Below are 7,345 nucleotides of genomic sequence, written 5' to 3'. Positions count from 1 at the left end.
CGGATTTAAGCCGAAGAGAATGGACTTGACACGTTCGTTCTGAAGAAAAGGAAGAGAGGCGTCCGTGTCTCGGGGAGGGGTGCTGAGCCAGACTAGAAGGAGAGCAATCATTTATTTGGAAGATGTTGTAAAGGGGGCGCTATTGGGGGGAAGGGGGGGCTTCCACCTCTTTATAGAAAAGTAAGAAATGTAGATGTTCCCAATGTGGAACCTGAGCCTGGGACCATAGACACAACCAGCTCCATGGAAGAAACTTCACATCATAAGCTCCTCCTTCACTTCAGAGGCCCCCCCCATCACATCAGAGCTCCCCGCCCATTCACACTCGAGGCCCCCCTTTAACATCAGACCAGGGGTGAACTGACCATTCGAGCACTCGGGCACTCCCCGAGGGCCCGGGGTCAGTAGGGGGCCCCATGAAATGCCCCTGGTAACTTTTATAGGCTTTTTTGGGTGTGCTTTGAGTGTGGGTAAGGACACAGGGGCCCTATGATCCCCTATTGCCCGGGGGCCCCATGAGTTGTCAGTCCGCCCCTGCATCAGACACCTCCATCACATCAGAGTCCCCCTTAAACATGAGAGCCCCCCATCACATCAGAGCTGCCCCTATACATCAAAGACCCCTTATATATAGCCCCCCACCACCACATCAGAGCCCACCTTCACATCCAAATCCACTCATGACATCAGACACCCCTATCACATCAGAGGTTCCCCCATCACATCAGAGTCCACCCTTAATATCAGAGCCCCCCTTAAACAGTAAAGCCCCCTATAACCTTAGAGTTGCCCTTGTACATCAAAGGCCTCCTATATGTAGCCCCGCTATCACATCAAAGATCCCCTTCACACTCCCCCTTAATATCAGACACCCCTATTACATCAGAGTACACCCATCGTGTCAGAGTCCCCATCACATAAGAGTCCCCCCTAAACATGAGAGCCCCCCATCACTTCAGAGTTGCCCCTATACAAAGATTGCTTATATATAGCCCCCCACCACCACATCAAAGCCCCCTTCACATTTGAGTCCCCCTTAATATCAGACACACCTATCACATCAGAGTACGCCCTTCGTGTCAGAGTCCCCATCACATAAGAGTCCCCCCTAAACATGAGAGCCCCCCATGACTTCAGAGTTGCCCCTATACAAAGATTGCTTATATATAGCCCCCCACCACCACATCAAAGCCCCCCTTCACATTTGAGTCCCCCTTAATATCAGACACACCTATCACATCAGAGTACGCCCTTCGTGTCAGAGTCCCCATCACATAAGAGTCCCCCCTAAACATGAGAGCCCCCCATGACTTCAGAGTTGCCCCTATACATCAAAGATTCCTTATATATAGCCCACCACCACATAAAAGCCCCCCTTCACATTCGAGTCCCCCTTAATATCAGACACACCTATCACATCAGAGTACACCCTTCATGTCAGAGTCCCCATCACATAAGAGTCCCCCCTAAACATGAGAGCCCCCCATCACCTCAGAGTTGCCCCTATACATCAAAGACCCCTTATACTGTATATAGCCCCCCACCACCACATCAGAGCCCACCTTCACATTCAAATCCACTCTTAACATCAGACACCCCTATCACATCAGAGGTTCCCCCATCACATCAGAGTCCACCCTTCATATCAGAGGCCCCCCATCACCTCAGAGTTTCCCCTATGCATCAAAGACCCCCTCATACAAGTATAGCCCCCTCATCACATTAGAACCTCCCTTAACATCACACACCCCTATCGCATCAGAGTACACCCTTTATGTCAGAGCCCCCCATCACATAAGAGTCCCCCCTAAACATGAAAACCCCCCATCACTTCAGAGTTGCCTCTATACATCCTGGAAGAGAGGGTTAGAGCACGGGGCATCCACGGGACTCGACAGACCCCAGAAGAGGGGGAAAACATACATTCATCCTTCACAGGCACAGAATCTTGAAGCCAGCCTGGCGTCCTGTGAATCAAGCTCTTCATCTACAAAGTACTTGGTGGTTCAGCTACAGACCTCTTGGGAGGAGGGAGGAGGTCAGTTGAAGACCAAGTTTCTACTTATGTAAAAAATAAAAAAACAGCGCAAAAAAATGAATATAAATATAAATAAACATAAATATAAACAATAAATGGGTGCAGCGCTGAAAGTATAACATGATATAAAGTGTCAAATGCAACAATCACAATAATGAATATATGCAGAAATATTCAATTCAAAATAAAGTGACTAGTGATGTGCATCAAGGTGACAATGTAACAACCACAAAGTGGCCTGGTGACAGCATATACAGTCAGGTCCATAAATATTGGGACATGGACACAACTCTAACATTTTTGGCTCTATACACCACAATGGATTTGAAATGAAACAAACAAGATGTGCTTTAACTACAGATTGTCAGCTTTAATTTGAGGGTATTTACATCCAAATCAGGTGAACGGTGTAGGAATGACAACAGTTTGCATAGGTGCCTCCCACTTGTTAAGGGACCAAAAGTAATCGGACAATTGGCTTCTCAGCTGTTCCATGGCCAGGTGTGTGTTATTCCCTCATTATCCCAATTACAATGAGCAGATAAAAGGTCCAGAGTTCATTTCAAGTGTGCTATTTGCATTTGGAATCTGTTGCTGTCAACTCTCAAGATGAGATCCAAAGAGCTGTCACTATCAGTGAAGCCATCATTAGGCTGAAAAAAACAAAACAAACCCATCAGAGAGATAGCAAAAACATTAGGCGTGGCCAAAACAACTGTTTGGAACATTCTTAAAAAGAAGGAACGCACCGGTGAGCTCAGCAACACCAAAAGACCCGGAAGACCACGGAAAACAACTGTGGTGGATGAGCGAAGAATTCTTTCCCTGGTGAAGAAAACACCCTTCACAACAGTTGGCCGGATCAAGAACACTCTCCAGGAGGTAGGTGTATGTGTGTCAAAATCACCAATCAAGAGAAGACTTCACCAGAGTGAATACAGAGGGTTCACCACAAGATGGAAACCATTGGTGAGCCTCAAACACAGGAAGGCCAGATTAGAGTTTGCCAAACAACATCTAAAAAAGCCTTCACAGTTCTGGAACAACATCCTATGGACAGATGAGACCGACATCAACTTGTACCAGAGTGATGGGAAGAGAAGAGTATGGAGAAGGAACTGCTCATGGTCCTCAGCATACCACCTCATCAGTGATCATGGTGGTGGTAGTGTCATGGCGTGGGCATGTATGGCTGCCAATGGAACTGCTTCTCTTGTATTTATTGATGATGTGACTGCTGACAGAAGCAGCCGGATGAATTGTGAAGTGTTTCGGGAATATTATCGGCTCATATTCAGCCAAATGCTTCACAACTCATTGGACGCTTCACAGTGCAGATGGACAATGACCCAAAGCAGACTGCAAAAGCAACCAAAGAAGTGGAATGTTCTGCAATGGCCAAGTCCATCACCTGACCTGAACCCGATTGAGCATTTCACTTGCTGAAGACAAAACTGAAGGGAAAATGCTCCAAGAACAAGCAGGAACTGAAGACAGTTGCAGTAAAGGCCTGGCAGAGCATCACCAGGGATGACACCCAGCGTCTGCTGATGTCTATGCGTTCCACACTTCAGGCTGTCATTGACTGCAAAGGATTTGCAACCAAGTATTAAAAAGTGAAAGTTTGATTTATGATTAGTATTCTGTCCCATTACTTTTGGTCCCTTAACAAGTGGGAGGCACATATGCAAACTGTTGTAATTCCTACACCGTTCACCTGATTTGGATGTAAATACCCTCAAATTAAAGCTGACAGTCTGCAGTTAAAGCACATCTTGTTTGTTTCATTTCCAATCCATTGTGGTGTATAGAGCCAAAAATGTTAGAATTGTGTCCATGTCCCAATATTTATGGATCTGACTGTATCTTTGTCTAGTATAGTGACCAATGCTGCTTAATAACATGCTGGTATATATGATTAAAATGTCCAAAAAAGTGCTGTACGGAAGATCCAATGATGATCTTCAATAGTAGGTGATCTATAACTTCCATCCAATAGTAGGTGATCTATAACTTCCATCCAATAGTAGGTGATGTGTCCGTTAATGTAAGGATTGCAGGGATATGTATCGGACAAAATACGGGATTGCTTGTGATAGCTGAGCGAATGCTTGAGGCATACAACGTCAGGCCACGGCGGAAGAGGCACCTAATTTGAGCGCCGTCCTTTGGGGGTGGGGCAGATAAGGCAGGGGCCGCTCCTGCTTTTGCATCAAACCCAGCATACTAGATTGTGCTTTACACCAGGGGTCTCCTTTCTAAAAAAAGGCCAGTTTATGGGGCCAGACTAGAGCCAGTAGGAGCAGCAAATTTCCTGGCAACCAGTGGGAGTAAACAATGACCTATCTTTGGTGTCAGTGGGAGGAATTAAGCCCCATCATTGGTGTTAATGGGAAGAATAGTGACCCATCGTTGGTGTCAGTGGAAGGAATAGTGCCCCATCATTGATATCAGTGGGAGGAATAGTGCCCCATCATTGGTGTCAGTGGGAGGAATAGTGCCCCATCATTGGTGTCAGTGGGAGGAATAGTGCCCCATCATTGGTATCAGTGGGAGGAATAGTGCCCCATCATTGGTGTCAGTGGGAGGAATAGTGCCCCATCATTGGTGTCAGTGGGAGGAATAGTGCCCCATCATTGGTGTCAGTGGGAGGAATAGTGTCCCATCATTGGTGTCAGTGGGAGGAATAGTGTCCCGTCATTGGTATCAGTGGGAGGAATAGTGCCCCATCATTGGTGTCAGTGGGAGGAATAGTGCCCCATCATCGGTGTCAGTGGGAGGAATAGTGCCCCATCATTGGTGACAGTGGGGGGAATAGCGCCCCATCATTGGTATCAGTGGGAGGAATAGCGCCCCATCATTGGTATCAGTGGGAGGAATAGTGCCCCATCATTGGTGTCAGTGGGAGGAATAGTGCCCCATCATTGGTGTCAGTAGAATAGTGCCCCATCATTGGTGTCAGTGGGAGGAATAGTGCCCCATCATTGGTATCAGTGGGAGGAATAGTGCCCCATCATTAGTGTCAGTGGGAGGAATAGTGCCCCATCATTGGTGTCAGTGGGAGGAATAGTGCCCCATCATTGGTGTCAGTAGAATAGTGCCCCATCATTGGTGTCAGTGGGAGGAATAGTGTCCCATCATTGGTGTCAGTGGGAGGAATAGTGCCCCATCATTGGTGTCAGTGGGAGGAATAGTGCCCCATCATTGGTATCAGTGGGAGGAATAGTGCCCCATCATTGGTATCAGTGGGAGGAATAGTGCCCCATCATTGGTGTCAGTGGGAGGAATAGTGTCCCATCATTGGTGTCAGTAGAATAGTGCCCCATCATTGGTGTCAATGGGAGGAATTCCGCCTCATTGCTGGTGTCAGTTGGAGGAATTGTGCCCTAACAGCTGGATAAAGGCATGCAAAGGGCCACATCTGGCCCCAGACTGCAGTTTGAAGACCATGGTTTTAAACTAAAAGTAATTTTAGAAAATTTGAGTTTTTCCAGCTACATTCTAGCTTCTTCTTCCATTTTTTTAACCTTTTTTGGGGGGTTTGTAAATGGTTCTAATTTGTGTTTGTATCGGCAAATAAAAAAAAAAAAAAAAGCATTGTACCAGAACATATATTATACACAAAAAGGGCAAATTGTAGAAGTGAATTTTTTTAACCCTAAAATTTGCAATTTTACTCAGCTCTAATTGTTTTTATTGACTCTTTCATTCCCTTCGCTGGGCTTCTTTCCTTTTTTTTTTTAATACTGTTCTACGTTTGTGCTAAATTTTGATGTGTTGGACTAAAGATATTGGGATAGGTGGTGGTGGCGGGGGTGGCGGTGGCGGCAGGGGTGGCGGCGGCGGCGGGGGTGGCGGTGGCGGGGGTGGTGGTGGCAGTAGTGGTGGCGGTTCAGCATCCTCACCTCGGATATTTGAGGACCTCATCCCAGCACGGGTTGCTCATCAAGGAACGTTTGTTTCCATCTTGAAAAAAAAATACTCAGCTTGTTAGGCGACACGGAGCGCTTCTGCTGATTATACAAAAGGTCCTCGTGATTCAAGTGGACTTGTGTTGTGTGTAAGTGGAGTCACCTACCTGAGAGGTGCACTCCAGTGCTCCGTCCCGAGGGGGGGGGGGGAGAACAGCTCTAGAAGTGAGTGCCCCGGTGAAGAGGGTCATGTTGTGGAACATAAGAGGCTTGTCATGGTTGGTGGAGGTGTCAGCACATCGAGAGACACAATTATTATATACCTGGAGGGGGATGGAGCACAGCAGGAAATAAAGATTTAAAGAGCAGCTTTCTCATAAACTGCATTCTGACAGATCCTGACCCATCCCGGCAAATCCTGACGCATCCCGACAAATCCTGACACATTCCAACAAATCCTGACCCATCCCGACAAATCCTGACCCATCCCGACAAATCCTGACCCATCCCGACAAATCCCGACAAATCCTGACGCATCCCGACAAATCCTGACCCATCCCGACAAATCCTGACCCATCCTGACAAATCCTGACACATCCCGACAAATCCTGACGCATCCCGACAAATCCTGACACATCCCGACAAATCCTGACACATCCCGACAAATCCTGACACATTCCGACAAATCCTGACCCATCCCGACAAATTCTGACCCATCCCGACAAATCCCAACCCAGCCTGACCCATCCCGACAAATCCTGACATATCCCGACACATCCTGACACATCCTGACAAATCCTGACACAGCCTTACCAATTCTGACAAATCCTGACACATCCCGACAAATTCTGACACATTCCGACAAATCCCGACCCAGCCTGACAAATCCTAACACATCCAGACAACTCCTGACACAACCTTACCAATCCTGACAGAGCCTGACACATCCCAACAAATCCTGACACATCCTGACAAATCCCAACACATCCCAACAAATCCTGACCAATCCTGACAAATCCTGATCCATTCCGACAAATCCTGATCCATCCTGACAAATCCTGACCCATCCCGACAAATCCTGACCCATCCTGACAAATCCTGACACATCCCGACAAATCCTGACAAATCCTGAGCCATCCTGACACAGCCTGACACATCCAGACAAATCCTGACACATCCCGACAAATCCTGACACAACCTTATCAATCCTGACAGATCCTGACACATCCTGAGCCATCCTGACACAGCCTGACACATCCAGACAAATCCTGACACATCCCGACAAATCCTGACACATCCCGACAAATCCTGACAAATCCTGAGCCATCCTGACACAGCCTGACACATCCAGACAAATCCTGACCCATCCCGACAAATCCTGACCCATCCTGACAAA

Source organism: Staurois parvus, unplaced genomic scaffold, assembly GCF_062004578.1.
Source record: "Staurois parvus isolate SC_StPar_1 unplaced genomic scaffold, SC_StPar_1.0 ptg002764l, whole genome shotgun sequence".
Taxonomy (NCBI): Eukaryota; Metazoa; Chordata; class Amphibia; order Anura; family Ranidae; genus Staurois; species Staurois parvus.
This window is presented reverse-complemented; position numbering follows the sequence as displayed.